This window comes from Sturnus vulgaris, chromosome 16 (assembly GCF_052056855.1).
Source record: "Sturnus vulgaris isolate bStuVul1 chromosome 16, bStuVul1.hap1, whole genome shotgun sequence".
NCBI classification, from domain to species: Eukaryota; Metazoa; Chordata; class Aves; order Passeriformes; family Sturnidae; genus Sturnus; species Sturnus vulgaris.
The window spans coordinates 7,654,407-7,672,295 of NC_142258.1; positions in this window are offsets into that span (position 1 = coordinate 7,654,407).

Below are 17,889 nucleotides of genomic sequence, written 5' to 3' on the forward strand. Positions count from 1 at the left end.
GCACCACTTTCCCCTATTCCCATTGGCTCCCCTCATCCCAAGCTCCGCCCCTCTCTCCCCATATTTAAACCCGAACCCTTCCATGGTCTGAGTCTTTTGTCCCTGCACCTCTTTGGTGTGTGGCTGGAACAAGCCCCGCTGGAATTCCATCCAAAAGACCCCTCCCATCTTTCCATCCTCGAGCGGGCTGTGTGTGGAATCATGTGTGGAATCATGGAATGTGCACGTGCCTGCCTGCTCCCCTTCCATCAGAGCCGCTTTTTGGGAAGGTAGAGGCACTTTACCATCGCCTGCAAGCCTCCACATCTCCTGGTAATTAACAGGGATGACCAGTTAGAGTCTAAACCAAAATCTTATCACATCACTGAAACAGTGCAGGATGGTAATTAATAGCAAACGGCAGCATTATTACAGCACTAATGCAGTGCAGTCATGTGGGAATACTGAGATCCCTGGAATGTGAGAAGCATTTAAAATCCAGCTGGTAAGGCTGTAAATCATCACTCAGTCAGTAGGGCTGCAGGTATGAATTGAAGAAAACAGGGGGTGGCAAAACTCCATCATTCATTTTGTTATATTCTTTCCCTTTCTATGTCTCCCTCCCTTTTCCTAGTTTCATTTTCTAACAAAATTATGACAAAATTCATGTCCTTCCATCACTTTGCCTACTCTTTTCTAACTAAAACTATCATTAGAATGAAAATTGCTTTCTTGCTTTCCCTGCCTTTAATAATACACAAGACTAATTATTTATTTTGCCACAGATTAATTTTCAGTTAGAATACAATTAAGATATAGTGCATGCCATCTTGCCAAAAAGAGAGGGTAACATGAAACAGGAATGTCAGTTGACATGGCCAGGGACAGGCCCAAAATTTAGAGAAATTTTTATTACCTTTCCTTTTTTAATCAACCATGACTACCAATTGGTATGTAAAATGGATCCAAGACAATTTTTTACATTATTTGGTTTGAATGTAGTCAGAAGAAAGAAGATGAATCAAGTGACTGTTTTCTGAAGTTTAGAAAAATCTCACCTGAGCCACAAAATGAAGATAAAGTATTGAAATGTCAGATGAACTAGGAGATTCTGTTCTTTGCAAAATTAGATAACTGTAGGCTTCAATGAATTTTTAAGTGACTGAGTTGGGCCTGCTTCAATACAGTTCCTGCCTTTCTAGCCAGATCTCCTGTACTTGCTGTTCCTCTAATTTTCGAGCTGGTTTATGGCATTCTGTAAATAATGATCTGAAAAGTTGGTACTGGCAAAAAGCACCTAGAATTCTGAAAAGTCTTCTCTTCAAAAGTTGATGTGTCAAAAACCACATAAAACATCTATACAAAAAACCTATTCCTACTGCACACCAAATTATTTCCACACTGTTCTATTCTGCCTAAATGAAAATTTTCCTTTCAGAGGGTTATCAGCAGGGTGGGTGCCCTTGAATTTACCCAGGGCTTGCAGACTGCCCAGCTGGTGCTGCTGTCTCAGAGCTGTGTCCATGAACATCTGTCCACAAGGAAGCTGCAGCTGGCAGCCCATGGATGGAATGGATGGAGCTTGAGTTCCTTTGCTACCTGACATCTCCCCACTCGTCCAGAGCAGCTTCTTTAGAGGTGAAAATTCTCCCTTCCACAAAGTGCCAAGCTCTGTGCCAGTCTTTTCCTCTCTGTTCAGGCTATTCCTTGCCCAGCACAGCCAAAAGTGTTTCCTCCTTTTTTCATTTCAGAAGCACAGTTAACATAAGGCAGGGACCAAATCATCACATACACAATAAAAATGAGAGGAAGTATTTTCTCAACAGGAGATAGCAGCTGTATTATTTCCCAAGACTTAACCAACACTCTGAGAGGGGAACAACCATAAGTCAAGGAAAAACATCACTTTTCAGAAGCCAGGTCATGCCTGGAGAAGTGCCACCTATAAAAAGGTTTTGCACAGGTTGCTGCAAGCCATGAATATGAATAATGTTCTACACACATACAAGGCTTTGTGAAATCAAGACCTGAATACCTTCAGAATTACAGATTGAAACATTCTCTGTGCTATTGATGTGTCACACAATGCTGAGTGCATTTTGAGATGTTCTTATTTTCTACCAGAATCGTATGAAAATACATTTACTATTTGTTATATAAGAGCATAACAGAATCGTGGATTTATTCAGAAGATTAGTGGCATTGCAGTATATTACCAAATCCATGTTCCCACCAGATCAAACATACCACATTTTAGATGGGCATTTAATACAGATATTTGTAGCCTGCAGGAATAATAAATGAAACTAATCAAGTTTAATAATTCAAGAGAACTTGGTGTGCCTGATTGCTACAAAAAGGCTAATTATCTTTCTCCTTTTCTTCCAGATCTACCCCTCCACTCACCAAATTAATCTGGAAACTTCATAAAATATGAAAATATTAAGAAAAACATCATAATGGTAAATCCTTTCAACACATGAAAACGCCCTGCAATAGATTTACAGCTGATGCAAGCTTGACTGAAATCCTACAGATGTTTTAAGGAGTAATGTATGTTTTTACAAGTAGTCAGCTTAGTCATAAAGGAGATTTCTTGTATGTCCTCTCACCACAATAACAGGACCCAAAAATTGTCTTAGGCAGACCTTACTAAATCCAAGTCATCAGCAACACTTTAGCAGAGATCTCAGGTATTGCAATCTCTGTACCAATTATTTCACATGTGTTGGCACACAGTAACTTTTATTGAAGATCTACTTCATTCAGTAGTGGAGTATTTATAAGCACTAATATTTCCAGAAAATTACTTCTCTCTTCCCACATTTACCAGACAGGATTAATCAAAACACAAGTTAAAATTTACTTTTGAAACCTTAATAGTGTCTTAGGCTGAGAGCAAAACAGTTAATCAGTTAAGAGAAGATAAAATTGAGAGAAGGCTTTATCAGAAGCACTGGACTCAAGAGGAGAAGTTTATATGAAAAGAGTTTGCCCTGGATGCAAAATACTCAGTGTGAAGCACTCCAGATGAGCAGGTACCCACACAGAAAGCAATATGCAGTGTTTCATTCTCACACAGAATGTACCACCAAATTACAACAAAACTCAAACTCCAATCCCAGTTGCCTCTATTCATTTTTTTCCAAAATCCACTTCTAGCCAATACTCTTTTTCCAAGGTGAAGAATTAAAGAAGATAGTCTTTAACTGGTGATTAATTTTGTTCACTGTACAGTGAAAATTTTTAGAGCCAGAGGTTGACTTAGATTACCATGCTAACTAATAAAGAGAGCAGGTTTTTAATTAGGTAGCCTAAAGCTCACTCTCCCTTCATTATTTATGATTCTTCTTTTGCACAGGGTAATTATTACCAGCAACATATATATATATATATATACACACACATATATATGTACACAGAGAGAGCACCATGCCAATAAGAAGGTTCCTCCTCCTGCACAGGCAGTTCTACAAACAGTAACCATGCAGAGAGTCTTGGCACATGCAAACATCAGAGTTTTCTCCTCTCAGGTCCTTCTTCTGGGACATCTACAAGATACATGTTATAAAGAGGCTGCTGGGCAGTGTAACTCTAGCCATGGAGTTTCTTCTCATTGTGTAAATCCATTTGACATTCATTTTGATTGGAAACTCTTCCAGGCAAGGCTGTTTCTCTTTTAGTGCCCAACACACGAGGCCCTGACTAGCAGTGATGGATTTCCAGCAGCATCACAAAACACACCATTTTTTGTGTGTAAAATATGTATAACATTTGCCTGATGGAATAACACTGAACAAGGCTGGCTCCCACACTGATGTTTGAAATTACAACAGTGGTGGATTTCACGTGTACATAGTGTGGGATGTACAGAGAAGGCTGTGAATGATTTACATTTTTAGCATTATTTATTGCAGAGGGGTTGCCTTTGCTCACCACGTCCCATGTCTCCACATTTACTGTGACCATCAGGGAGAGTGTGTTAAGCCAGCAAACATCCACCCAGAGCCTGTGCTAGACCCACATCTCACCCAGGGCTGGAAGCACAGCAGCCCTGGGAGAAACTCTGCTGTGACATGTGGGGGAGCTACCAAAGCCAAGCAGCTCCTCTTGAATATCCAGCTGCCATTATTTTCATTGTTTTCAGGCAGAGATGGATACTGAGAACAGGCAAGAAGAATGGAAGCCTACACACCACTAGAATTTACTTCCAAGGCTAAAAGGATTGTTTTGTTAAGTCTTGAATTGTTGCAAGCACTGCTTAGATCAACACCTGCAAAGGCTCCCCACTTTCCACAATATTTGGTTTTGTGAGAGTCTTTGGGACAGGCTTTGTTGGCTTCAGTATTTCACCTATGCAGATTTCTTCATTTTCCTCTGCTGTGCCTGAGAGAGATCATTTGAGGCCAGTAATCACATACCCACAGGACATCCTCCTGCTATTGTACTCTATGCTTTTTCAAAGTTTAATAAGCTTCTGAAAAAAATGAGCATTCCTTCTCTGTTGCATTGGGGTGTAATAAAGTTGTTTATTTTTTTCCCCAAGGGTTGAATTTATTCACACTAGCACCTTGCCTATGCAGATAAACTACCACCATTATTTGGGCACAGGGTAAAGAAAGTTTGTGGTATTGTTCATTTGCATTGTAGCAATCCTAAAAACCCTGTCATTGACCAAGCAATGCCTTTGGATCCTAAGAGACCAGGAACAGCAATTCCAGTCAATGGGCTCATAATCCAATTTAACAGGAAAATTTTTATGGCTTTTCTGTCTCTGGCACATAAAAAAAAAGCTAATTCAGCTCAGGGATGACTTTTCTCCATGTACTTTGCTTGCACAAATAAAAAAATCTGATGCCAGTCCATTGAAAAAGAAAGACCAGAAAATATAAAATTAATATTAAACCATCAACACCACCAAAAAAACCAACAAAAAAACCCCAACAAACCAACTGGACAACAACAAAAATCCCAAACAAAACCAGCAACCACACCAAAGTTGCTTTTTGCTTTCAAGCACATGAAGGGGGTAGTAGAAGACAGCCAGGCTTGCTGTAGGAGTAGGTTATAAAGATATGGCAGAAATGCAGGGGCTCAGTTTTCTGCTCAGACTGGCATGCAAGGTCCTGCTGCAGGAGCAAGGACAGTGCCTGGAGCCACTGCTTTGCACCACGAATGCAGAGAGCAGCTCAGGACAGTCAAACCCACAACACAAGCTTGGCTACAGTGAAGAATACATTTAGTGGCTTTTCTTTTTCCCTAAATCCATGCCCAAGGAGCCACACAACATTCTGCTGCCTCTGGCTATTGACAGCTGTAGTAAAGACCTGTGGGGCCACGGGTACAGGAATAAATTAGCACAGATCTGTGCCTGCCTTGATGCAGAGCCCTCTCTCCTGTTCACATCAGCATATTTCAGTTAACTGTGAACAAAACTGGACAGTAGAGAGGTCAGACTGAGATAGCCAGTGCAGGACAGACACACTGCAGGAGGTGCAGGGAATTGCTGAAGGTATTCCTGGTTCACTCAGGAGAGCTTTTCCCTCATTATGTTTATAGGATTTAAATAACCTAACTCCTCCAACAATTCTTGTTAACGTGTTACTTGTCTCTGATATAAAGTTTCCCTGCTTGAAGTGGGTCAGATCTTCATGCAGATTTTTAGTTCTATAGGGAATTACTCAGCAGAACTTGGGTTATCAGCAGAATTCTGGAACGCTCAGACTTTCCCTCGCTAATTCTATGATAAGAAGAGCCCTTGCCCTTCTTTTGGGAGCCTTGTTCATTTGGCTAGTGGATCCTCAAACATTTGAATTTTGCATTCCTAGAAGTCTTGTATTCATGCCCTTAAAATATATCGTCTCCCTAGGAAAAAAAATGGAATGTATTTGTGAGACAGCAACAAGAGCCTTCTCTGCTTCAGCCTGATAGGCTAAAGCACAAATTCTTGTTACACCTACTTACAACCAGTACTGCAGGCACACTTCAGAGGAGACATGGAAACAGTTAACATGTAAGTTATGATAATTCCACATTTTTTCTAATTTTACTCATGAGCTGGTGATGACCAGTGAGCCTTTTCTACCTCCCTGATCAGAGATAAGTAATACAGAAATTAGCACATGTACACACGTGGCTTTAAAGCAGGGAAGATGTACTGGCACTGCTGAGCTCCGTGGACATTCAGTGCACAGAATGCTGTTGCCTACCATGCATTCAGTCATGTGCCTGCAGTGCTCCTGGCAATGCTTATAATTGCCCATAGTTGATTTACATGTCGCATTTTAAGCACCAGAGATGAGTGTAAAGCTGCCTGAAGGTCTGAATCCTTTTGAAAACATTGTATGTCATGTTAGGGGAGCTAGATGAGCAGTTCTCTGACAATGCAGCAGCAGGAAGAAAGCTCCCTCCAGTACTTCTGCAGCATCTATTCCATACATCAATGACTAATTTGGACTCCTGTAACTTCACTTAGGCCCATACAGTCACAATGAGAAGAAGAATTATTCCACTGTGTCTGTACAAGTCTGGGCCTATTCCATGCTTATTGCAAAAATAAGTGCTTTTTAAATATCTACATATTGGCAAATTCAGCTTAGGCATGAGGAATACTGAAATACTCAGCCAGCCAACAGCAGGACAGATTGCAACAGCATTACTGATTTGGGTTTGATAGTCTATTACTTCAGTGGGGCTGTGTGAAGTGTGCTCTTCTTGGTACAAGGGAGACTACCCAGAATCTAACCCAGAATTAGTTGTTCACCCAGGAAATTTCATGAAGCAGCACCCTTTAGAACCTCAAATATTGAAAAGTAAATACATATGCAGATTTATAGGTATGATCCTGCCAGATACTGTCAGAAAGGTTTCACCCCCTGTTCTGGATATATCCTCTGTAATATCTGGTCAAATTTAAACACATGCTAAAGAAACCAGTGAGAAATAAATGCCAGCCTTTGAATAGATGCTTCTGCCCAGCAAGTCCATCACATCAGAGGTCTATATTTACCAAAATGCATTACTTATCAACTCACTAGGAAAAAAAAATTCAATATCTCCCCATGCAAATTTTAATCACTTTTTCAATGTCAAACCATTAATTAGGCTGTTCCTAGGAAGCAGTGTAACCAGGCCATTAGCAATGCAGCCACAGAACAAAACTCTATTAGGAAAATGACTCTTTCACTTCAGCAGACTCAGACACACACCAGTGTAGTTAATCTAAATCAGATTCTAAGTAAAACCAAGAAAATACTGCAACAGTGTTCTGCATGCCCTTGACTACTCATCAGAGCTGTAATTTGTACATATATGATGCAGTAAAACTACAGAAATGCCAAAGAGAAAGTCTAAGTTTACTAAAAAGAAAATGTGACACACTATGTCATTTTTGCTACTGATATGAAATTTCTGTCAGAAGCAGCACTTCCTTCATTTGCATCCACCATGGACATTTCTTCATTTTATTTAGGAGAGCACTGGGACAACCCGTGGAACAATAACTTGCAGTACTGAAACACTGAACGAGCACATGAACCACGATAACAACTGCTTACATTAATTACCAGGTTGACACACAAGGAACTGTACTCCTCCAAAGCACACTATTTGTAGTAGCTAACAATAAACCTAACCAATACTAGAAATCATGTTGCCCTCTTGGGTATTGGGAACTACTGCCCTGGTACTTCTTTCTTCAGACACACTTGTGCTTTCTCCAGGGTTCGAGTCGTATTGCAGAGAACTAAAGCAGAATACACCCTCACAAGGGCATGGCAAAGCAAGAAAGAAAAGCAGGGAGAACAGAGAGGAAAATAAAAAAATACCATTATATTCAAGTTATAAAAGGGTGAGCAGAAAATAGATTTTAAACAGTAAATGGAAAAGCAAGAAAGCTATAGCTAGAGATTAAAAGAGGACAGTGGCTAGACCTTGACGACTTGAAGAAAGGTTCTTTGAAGAGCCAGAATTGAAACAAAAGCTCCTCCATTTGTATTAGTAATGGAACAATAATCAACCCTCTGGGCAAAATATAGGAGCAAGGCACATCAGAGCTGAAGTGCAAGATGTGAAAATTTTATGCTCAATCTTAGAAGTGAAATGTTTTTATCAGAGAAGGTTATTGTAAACAGTTTTATTTTAGGAGCTGCCCTTTGAGAAGCTACTACACAAAAATGCTCACAGAAGAAAGCATGATGCTTTTCTCTATTTGAACTTTGCCTTAACAGAAAAAATGCTGTTTGCTATTTATAAAAATATCCAAGAGCTGGCAGCTCTTAAAGCATGTCCCTACACTTAAATGCTTTTATAGTTTAAAAAATCTCAAATAATCAAGTGATGCTCCTATGAAACTGATGAAGAGTGGCTGCATCTCTTACTGTAAAGCTCTAAGTACAGCCAAGAGAGCTCAACTTTGCTTTATACATTTAGAAATATGGATGAGTTCAATTCCAGTTTTAACATCCGTGGTCAAAGCAGTCTATGAACCTCTCCTGCACCAGAAGAAATCATCTCCATGAATCTTCTAACTCTTCAATAAGCAATAAAATATATCTTAGTTGTTAATGCTTACCATTTAAAATGGCAATGTGGAAATTGCCAAGTGACAGAAGTGTGGGGACTTTAGACAACAGGGTGCAGTGAACTTTGAGAGATGGTGATTGTCATTTTTAGGAGTATTACATTCCACAAACGTCAGAGCTCTGCTGTGACTTTGAGCTTGGTACAATGAACTAGCTCTTGCTAAGGATGGCAACACAGAACATCTACCCAAGTTCATCTTAGCTATTTATGTGACTCCAGTGTAGAAATTGCTTGTACACAGCTCTGATACTCAAAAATCAACCCAAACCTAAAACACTGGTAGAAGACAAACTCTCCTCATGTAATGATCATTTTAAACTCAGAAAACAGACTTCTGGAGCTCCACTCCCCTCTACTTCCCATGTCTGACAGCAAGTCCCCTGATGTGCTACTGGGCTCTGTAACATGGGCTGGGGCACAGGCCTGGGGACAGTTTCTCTAAAGTATCACCTGGAATTATTTTCTTCTTCAGCAGGTTATTTGACCAAGCTGAGTTTTATGACAGCAGAAATACTGTTCATGGATTTTTTTCCCCACAGTATTTAATAATTGATTCATTTTTCTACCATGCAGACCTGTAAAAATGCTTCACCATCAATTTCCTGCTTCCCCACAAGCAACTCTAACTCCAGGATCTTGATTTAGTCCAGCTAAGTCCAGGAAATAAAACAGGAGCTAGACAACACTACCTTCAGCCATTAACATCCTGAAAATACACAATGGGAAATGGAAAAGTTTCAGATTCCACGATGGAAGTGGACACATTCCACCAGATCCATGATGTTCTACCCTTGAAAGTTCTCCCAGAAATGTCTCACTTGCTCTATAGGAGACAGTAATAAATTCAGTGACGTGCTCAGTGATGTACAGATCCTGGCTGAAGTGTAATTTTACTGACATGCATGAAGTTACATCAGAATTGATTCACCCCAGTAAGTTAGATTTTAGCTCACTATCTGTGTCCTTGTTGCCTTTCAGAAGTGTGTGTGCAGTCAGCCCACAAGGACAGACTCATTTAACTCAAGCCCCAGAAGGTGCCGCCATGGCCAGGCAGAGCAGGCTCAAAGACCCAAGTTCACCCGGTCCCTTGGAAGGTTGGAAATTGGTTTTGCAAGGGGGTTAAAACACCACCACGGCATACCCAGACAGGCAGGCAAAACCTCCAGCCTGCCACAGAAAGGCAGAGAACACATTTTGGCTATTCCTGAATATGAGCTGTAAAAAAACAGCCTCTGGGTTAGAGCTGTAGCTCTTCTGTCGTGTATGTTAGGACTTAGAGATCCAAAGGATCTAAATGAATTTGGTGGGAATGCTCCCGAGAATCACTGATTTTTAATTTTCTTTTCCTTTAAATAGTACAAAGATTGTCTTTCCAGAAGTTCTTTTCTTGTTGATGGTGAGGTTTTCTGTGCCCTTGGCTTCTTGTGATCAGCAGGACATTCAGCAGCAAGCACTCTTTGAGATTCATCGATATCTTCAAGGGTAGGAGAGAACTTCACTCCTTTGGAGTACCACTCAGACAAAGATGAAAAGCTTGTGAGGGTGCCAATTATATAACCTGGCTGAGCCATCTTGACAGTGAAAAATTTTGCAGGATGCATTCTGGCTTCACAAGATGGAAATTCAGCTTTTATTCAAGTAGTTTCATTTGGTGACTTCACAGTTTAATCCATGTAGCCACTGTGATCAGTCAGAAGCAGTAACTGAAAAGGAGGTAGCTCAAATTAATTCTACCAGGATTTCACAGTGTTTATTGTTCTGTATCTCTCTGGCAGCATGCCAGTGGGACAAGAGTTCAAGACAACAGTTGATGTGTTCTGCACTGGAAACAACATATTCTTACACTACATGACAGAGCCTTAAGCTGAGATGCTGGATGAGCCCCAAGTAGGTTCCCACAGTGCTGTGGGCAGATCTGGCCTGGAAGTTGCATAGCCACATTTGTGCTGAATTAAATCCAGATCAGTAAAACCTGTCTCCTGGCTTATTACTGTGGGCAAGGTACCAAGTCATATATAGCCAATACTATTTTCCAGTCTAAACTGGCCTGTGTGCAGCTGAGTGTTTCACTCAGGGACAGCACTTCTCCTCTCCCCAGTCTGTGCTTATGTGGACTTTAATAATTAAAGTGCCTTGGATTGCCAGGCCTTTGGGACAGGGACAGTCTTTTTCTTACATTTCTGGGTGGTTCCTTCCATCTTCTGTCTCACTTTGAACACGAACACACAAGTGCTCCTGCAGCTGAGTAACAGCAGCTTTTCCTTGTGTAGGACTGAGCAATAAAACTGCTGCTCTGGTAAAAACTGAGAGAAAAATATCATCCAAATGTATGATGGAAATGAAGGAAAACCGACACAGAGCTTATTAGCCAAGTTGCATACAAGCTTCAAAAATGTATCAGCCTAGACCTGGAAATTTATGTTCAAAGCCACGAATTCAGAGTTAATTTATTATGCAGTAGATTTCCAGCTCCACTGAGCTAATGGGATTTGTTACTCTGTTAAATGGGCTTTTCCCTGAGAGCACCTTGTTTCATTAGACCATTTAACAAAGGTTTGGGAGAATGAGGTGTGTAAACACAGCACAGCCACGCCAGTTGCCTCTTTGTTTTGCACACTAAAGTGCTAATTCCTCTTACAGGCTATGGGTGCACATGTACTGCACTCTGTGCAGGAGGCATGGGGATTTCACTTTACTGAAAGCTAAAGAAGAAGTGCAGAAAATTACTGAGATTTCTTGAGAGAAGAGTTTTTCTGGTGTGTTTAGAGTTAAAATTTGGAACTATCTTCCTTGCACTGACAGTGTTGATGACAGGTTCTCCAGGAGCCAAGCAGAACTTTGTGAAATGGCAGATGTAAACAGAATTGTCTATAACTTATAACACTTTAATTAATAGCAGGACTAAGTGGACTAGACAAAATCAAGCCCCTGAGAGTCTCTGTTTCCTGTAAAGTATCAACACAGAAAAAAAAATAACAGCAAGGTGAAAGATCAAGCTCTGTTTCATGGAAGTGAAACCAAGTCATGGAAGAAGCAGAGAAGCCTGGCAACAGCCCCAGGAGTGAGCTTGAGCCCTGCTTGTTCATTCAAAACCCAAATGAAATTCCTTTTCTGATATTCCTCACAGCATCCTACCCCAGTGTGCCCAAAATACATGCTGTTCTTCCAAATATCCATAGCTCTGGTGAGAAAAGAAATGCTTTCACTCCAGGGCTAACTGGAACATTAATTTTCTATCAACTTTAAGCTTTTAAAATGAGAGTTCTTTGCCATTCTGATCAGCAAGTTGAGAGCAAATGCTATAACCCTTTGTAAAGCAATGCATCCATTAAGGAGACATTCTGCACCTTTTCAGGATGCAGTCTTACACTATACAACTGACTGACCTCCATACTCTCACTGTTTACAATAATTCAGTTTTCAGTTATAATGTTTTGAATTTTCCCAAGGAAAACTTAAAAGCAATTCCAGCAGCTATTAGGCATTGTCAGTGAAACTCCATTTATGATGAAAAGAATAAACCTGACAAAACTGTCAAGGAAACCAGCAAAGTCAATGTCTGCATTCCTGACAGCATCAGGAATAACAAATCTATTTTAAAATGGCATGAGTTTTCCCCAGATATCCATTTTGTAGGTATAGAATAGAAATCTTGTTGAAAATAAAATTAATGTCCAGAACAAGGACTGAAAAAATTAATAAAAGCTGTGGGACTTGAAAAGAAATGGTTTCTTTCTCTGTCACTTTTATTTGTGTGTGTATTCATGACTGTGTGTAAATCTAAATGCATTCCCAAGCCTGAGGGCAATGTTGATTCAGAAACACAGAATAAAAATTAAAGAACCAATGGCCTGTTGAAATTAATGGCAAAACTCCCTTGACTTCAGCAGAGACAGAATTTTGCCCCAGATATTTGGGCCAAAGTTACCAACAGCCAGGAGGTATTAAATTTGACCTTTGAAAACCAGTGAACAGAAGAAAGAAAATGGCCTTTGGATTGTCCAGCTGTTCTGTAAAATCCTCCTGAAAACGTAACAAAGTGTTCAAAACTTGCTTCCCTATACTCCCACCTTGTTTTAGTCTGGTGATGTTTCTTTCTCCACTGCCTTAGGGATGGTGCAAGCTCATTAAGTCGATGTGTTGGTCTGGGGTCAGGTGGGGTAATTACACCTTCATGTAAGAAAGGGCAGATCAGAATTTACTTCCAAGACCTCTCAGATGACTTCACAGTTACTTTGTGTTAGGAGTGTGCAGTGGAGGGGAAGAGTGCAGATACCCCACAGTGTGCACAGCCATGGCACCCTGTACTTCCACATGGAGACAAACCTAAGCTGGTCACCCTGAACTTTCTCACCTTCTCACACTTAACCCTGCAGCTGCCTGTGCTGAAATACAGAGAAGAACCAGAGTCTCTAATTTCCAGATGGAGGCACTGAAAAAAAAGAGAGGCTGTAACTCAGCATTCCTCGTGTATCTATACTGATGTCAGAGGACGGGTTGTAGAAAACACAGATTGGAAGATGGTCTCAGAGGTGCCACTCTGGGTGTGGGAGGCTGGGGGGACAGCCAGTCTCTCGAACCTGGCAATGGGTTGCTCCAGGGGACACTGAGGATGGTGATGGGATGTCACCAGCTCCCCACAGACCCTGTGCCCTTGCACACCCCACGTCTGGCACCTGCTGCTGGTGGCCCTGTGGTCCCAAGCTTGTGTCTGGCAGCAGCCCCTGTGTCTGAGGATGGCACGGCAGAGGCTGCTCCTCCTCTCTGGTGTCAGGGAAAATGAGGTGAAGTAGGGCAGCCATGGCTTGTTACAGCAGGCTGCCTGATCTCACAAATGAACCTTCTTTCTACTGGCATGAGCCCAGCTCTTCTCTCCTTGTCACTGTGAAACAGCAGCCACCAGACAGGTAGGATTTAACAATGCCATTATAATAACAACAACACTCCTCAGACAGAGAGGAAGCCCTGGCAGAACAAAGCCCAGCTAAAGGTGGAATAATGCATGCCTGGGACAACCCCTACTGCTCTAATTTTTCCTATGTATTTATGTTTAATTAGCTAGTGATTCAGAATGGCTCTGGGAGTAAATTCCTCCTGGATGAACCCCAAGGTCACTTCCTTAGCTTCAGGATGGAGAAATGCACTGAAGCCTGGCCAGCTGATAATCTTTTGCTTGCTTATACCAATTGAATCCTTTTTTCTCTTGGATGAGCTTATCTGGGAGCTAGCTAGGCTGTAGGCCCCTGTTAAATAATGATGATTATGTTCTTTTTGCTCACTGTCGACAAAGAATTATAGCCCCTCATTTAGAGCTCATTTCAAAACCATAAGATTCTGTAATTGAAAGTGGCTGAAGCTAATTTGATAACCCAGTTCTGAACACAGCTGAGTAACTACTTTCCCTTTGTCCTTTCAACAGTAATGGCCTTGTCAGGAAAGTCTTCTGTGCTACTTTAAAGACAGCAATTATGACAAAGGTTAAAAACCATTGTCCTGTGATAGTGTGCAATTTCAACATTGCCTTCAGGTTGCCAGGGCATGGCAGGAGGGTCAAGCTCCCTCCAGCCACAGCTGCCCTCTCCAACACAGCGCTCACTGTCTTGGGTGGCTGAGTCTGCTGCACTCCCCAGGACACAGAGCTCCACCCAGGAGCGCCCCTGACTCTTCCTCTGGTGCCTTTGAGGTTTGCTGGGCTCTCCCAGGATGGGAGGGGGAAGTGTCTCAGTGTCTGTCTTGCCTGGCAGCTCCCTCAGACACACTGGACCATCTGCCTTTGTGATTAAAATCCACACCAGGACACCCTGAAGGCTCCTTCTCCCTTACAGCAGCCAAGGTGACTGCACTGGTGCTGCAGGAGAAGGTGAATCCTCCTCTTGTGCCTAAGAGATGGGTAAATTCCTACAGCACAGACAGGCAGGAGGGGAGCTCCCAGTGAGCAGTCCCCCAGGAACAAGCAGGACACCTGGTCCTAGCAAGGGCAAAGCAGCCTAATACCACACAGGAGAGAATATAAAACCGAAATGGGATGCCCACCTGGTACTCTGTCACTGCCTGGCTCTTGTGATTAACCCTGATCCCTGGATACATTTCCTTTGCAGCAGTGCAATAAACCCCTTTTGACTCCAGTTCCTGCCTCCTGCTCACACCTGCACCTGAATTCAGCAATTTCTGGAGATGAGAACAGCTTTGCTAAAGCTTCCTTTCAGTGATCACGGAGGGAAACTCACTGATTGCAAGATGAATATTTCTGATACCTTAGTAAATTGTCCTCATTATTGGACATTTGGATTTGGGATTCTGGGCCTTTCCCAAGGTAAGTGGGGGAAATGTAAATACCATGGCAAACTTTTCTCTAGCCATAGCCTCTAGCTGTGCTCAGAACTGCTCTGGTTGTTGTAGTAATTAGCACAAGCAAATTGCTAAATTGTGTGCTGTGATAAAATGATGGATTACAGCATGGAAGAAATCATTAACTCATTGATTAGCAGCACATGCCTTCAAAACCACTCTCTAAGCAATTCTGAGGATTGTGGCAGCTTCATAAAAGTTATAACTGCTGTCTCCCATAAGCAAGAATCATGAAATATTAATATATAAATCACCAAATTCATATTTTAACTATTAAAATTGGTTCTCAAATGGTTTCTAATATTTATTGTAGCTGTTCATGTGGGGCTCCTGTTCTGTGTCTCCCTATACTCACAGGGAGAAGGCTGCACTTACATGTTGAGAGGATCTCCTGCTCAAAGTCAGTGTGATACACTGGCAGCATCTGTTTCTAGGTATTCCCTCCTGGTGGCTTTAATAATCAAAGCAGCCTGTTATTGCTGCATCTAATAGCAGTAGGCTTCACTTCTTACTCAGCACAAGTGCTCAGTAGTTTATAAAGTTACTCATTTAAATGGGCTTCCTTCAATTAGGATTAGCAGGCCAATCCCATCCCTCCTCCCCACACCTCTCCCCTTCTTGTTTTAAGTAAGATGAGACACTCATATTGAAAATTAGTACATCATTGTGACAGAAATGTGTGTGTCAATAGCTCTGTGTCAGCACGGATCCCATACATAACCCCAGAGGATCCCCAAATTCATTATCAGTAGAACAGAAAATCAACACCAGGCTGTGATTTCCCCTATTGACTCGGGTACTGCCACAGCAGGGAGCAGTGAACCTGCAGGCCTTGCTGTGGTGCTCACTGCCAGTTTGAACACCCACTGATGGTGGGAGGATAAATCCAGTGGCAGGGACACCAAAGGTCAGTCTGAGCTGCAGAAATGCTCAGCTGGGTTCCTCCCCACCTGTAACCACACTCAGCACCCCTGGCCAGTGTGATTCAGGGAACAGCCCCACCTGCAAAGGGCCAGGTTACCAAAGCTTGGAGGTTCCCTTTTGCTCTGCCTGTGTCTGCTGGCATTTCTAACACTTCCCTCCAGCCAGCCCATGCACCTGCCTCTGCTTTTTCTTTATTTCTGACACCATTACACCTTTGAAAGGTGCTGGTCTCTCCCATAGTAGGGCCAAAGGTTTAGCTATTATGATTATTTTACAGATCCCACAGCCAGGTCATTACATCTGTTTCTGGGTCCTCCAAAGAAATGGAAAGTAAAAAGAGAGAGAGATCTGAAAAACATTTGAATCTGTTTTGCCAGAGGTGAATGTCAGGGCTTCCCTTTGTTTCACTGTCAGATTAAATCATGGACATGGAAACTAGTGACCAGTGATTTAAGGGTCTACATCTGTAAATGAGAATTTCAATAAGAGGGTAATTTATTTCACTTAATTAAACCTACTGACTTGTGGTATGAATCCATTCAGTAAAATGCCCTTTTAATAAGTCAAAAAATACCTTTCAGAATTGAAAGACTTGCAGTTGTGATCTTCAGTTCCCACTTCAATTCTGCTGCAAGGCAGTTCTTGGAAATGAGAGACAAAGCATTCCTATCCAAGGAGAGTCCATTTTATGAGTGTCTGGTGGCATACTTATCTGCTCACTGTCTCTCTCCCAAAATCCAGCATCTCATTGGAATTCTTTTTTTTAAAACTAATTAGGCAATTTTATACATAGTTCCAGGAGTACCTCTTAGAACAGCATTAATTTTAATAGCATCTTAAAATGACGAATTCAAGATATTCCACTAACAGTGAATACATGTAGTTAATAGATTTTCTTCATGCTGCTCTTGCTTGACACTGCATTTGTCATAGCAGCAGTCCTGCTTTGGCACCATTCTCATCCATTCTTTATCCACTGATTTTTTCTATCATATCTTTCACTAGCAGCATAATTTCTGCATTACCATACAGGCAATGTCACATACTTAACAAATTCTTCATAAACATTTACATCAGCAGCTGTCTGTTAGACATCAAATGTTCTTTTCTGGAGGAGTCTGCAGTTAAAACTATTTTTATGGTAAATCATCTCCCAGAAACAGTCTTAGGAATATCCCTCATAAATTGAAGCATTGTTACCTTCCACAAACAGCCTTCACCCAACCAACTGTAGGAAATTGTCCCTGTTTTTGTCAGTGATAAGGAATGTGCAGGCAGTGCTGAGGAATGACACAGCAGCCCCTCCACTAGACAGCCCCCTGGCCATCTGATGGCACAAGGAAACTCCCTGTTTTCCTGTTTTAGTAGAATCTTCCCTTTTTTGCATTTCTTCAGAGAGTCTGATGTTATTCGTGGCTGTTTGAAGAAAAAAGTGCTGCTCTGCAGTGACACAAAGCAGCATGGTAATACCAAAATCTGTCTTTCATCCTGTTTTTGTTAGGAAGGCTGGTTTGTAAGACAAGGCTTGTGGGTACTTACTCAGATGGGATAAAAGCAATATGAGAGCAGAAACAAAGTTTTGTGCCATTACAGAATAATGCAGACATTAAAAATCTAAAACCGAGGAAGAACAGCTCTATTTTCCAGGTATGTCTGAGGATTTGAGTACTTACAACAGTTTTTTGGTACTTCAGGCTGGAGGTAGCCAGGAACAGCACAAGACTGCAGAGTTGAAACTGTTTTCCATGCTCTCCAGCACACTGTAGCTGTCTGGTAATCCACTAAACCACAACACTCATGTTCCTTCTAGAGCCATCTCAAATTTGGTCAACTGAAGAAAAGAAAACAAAACCACTGATAAATTTTTGCAGTACAAAGTTGTTGCCTGAGTTTTTGACTTTGGGTGGTATCTCCCTGGAGCCTGGCAATAAAGTCTGCAACTGGAGACCTAATGGTACCCAGCTGGGACAAGGAGGAGGAAAGCACAAGGATGGAGGGTGCAGAAGGGCTTGTGTTTCCTCCCTGCTGCTAAAAGTGCACGGGGATAGTGAAGAG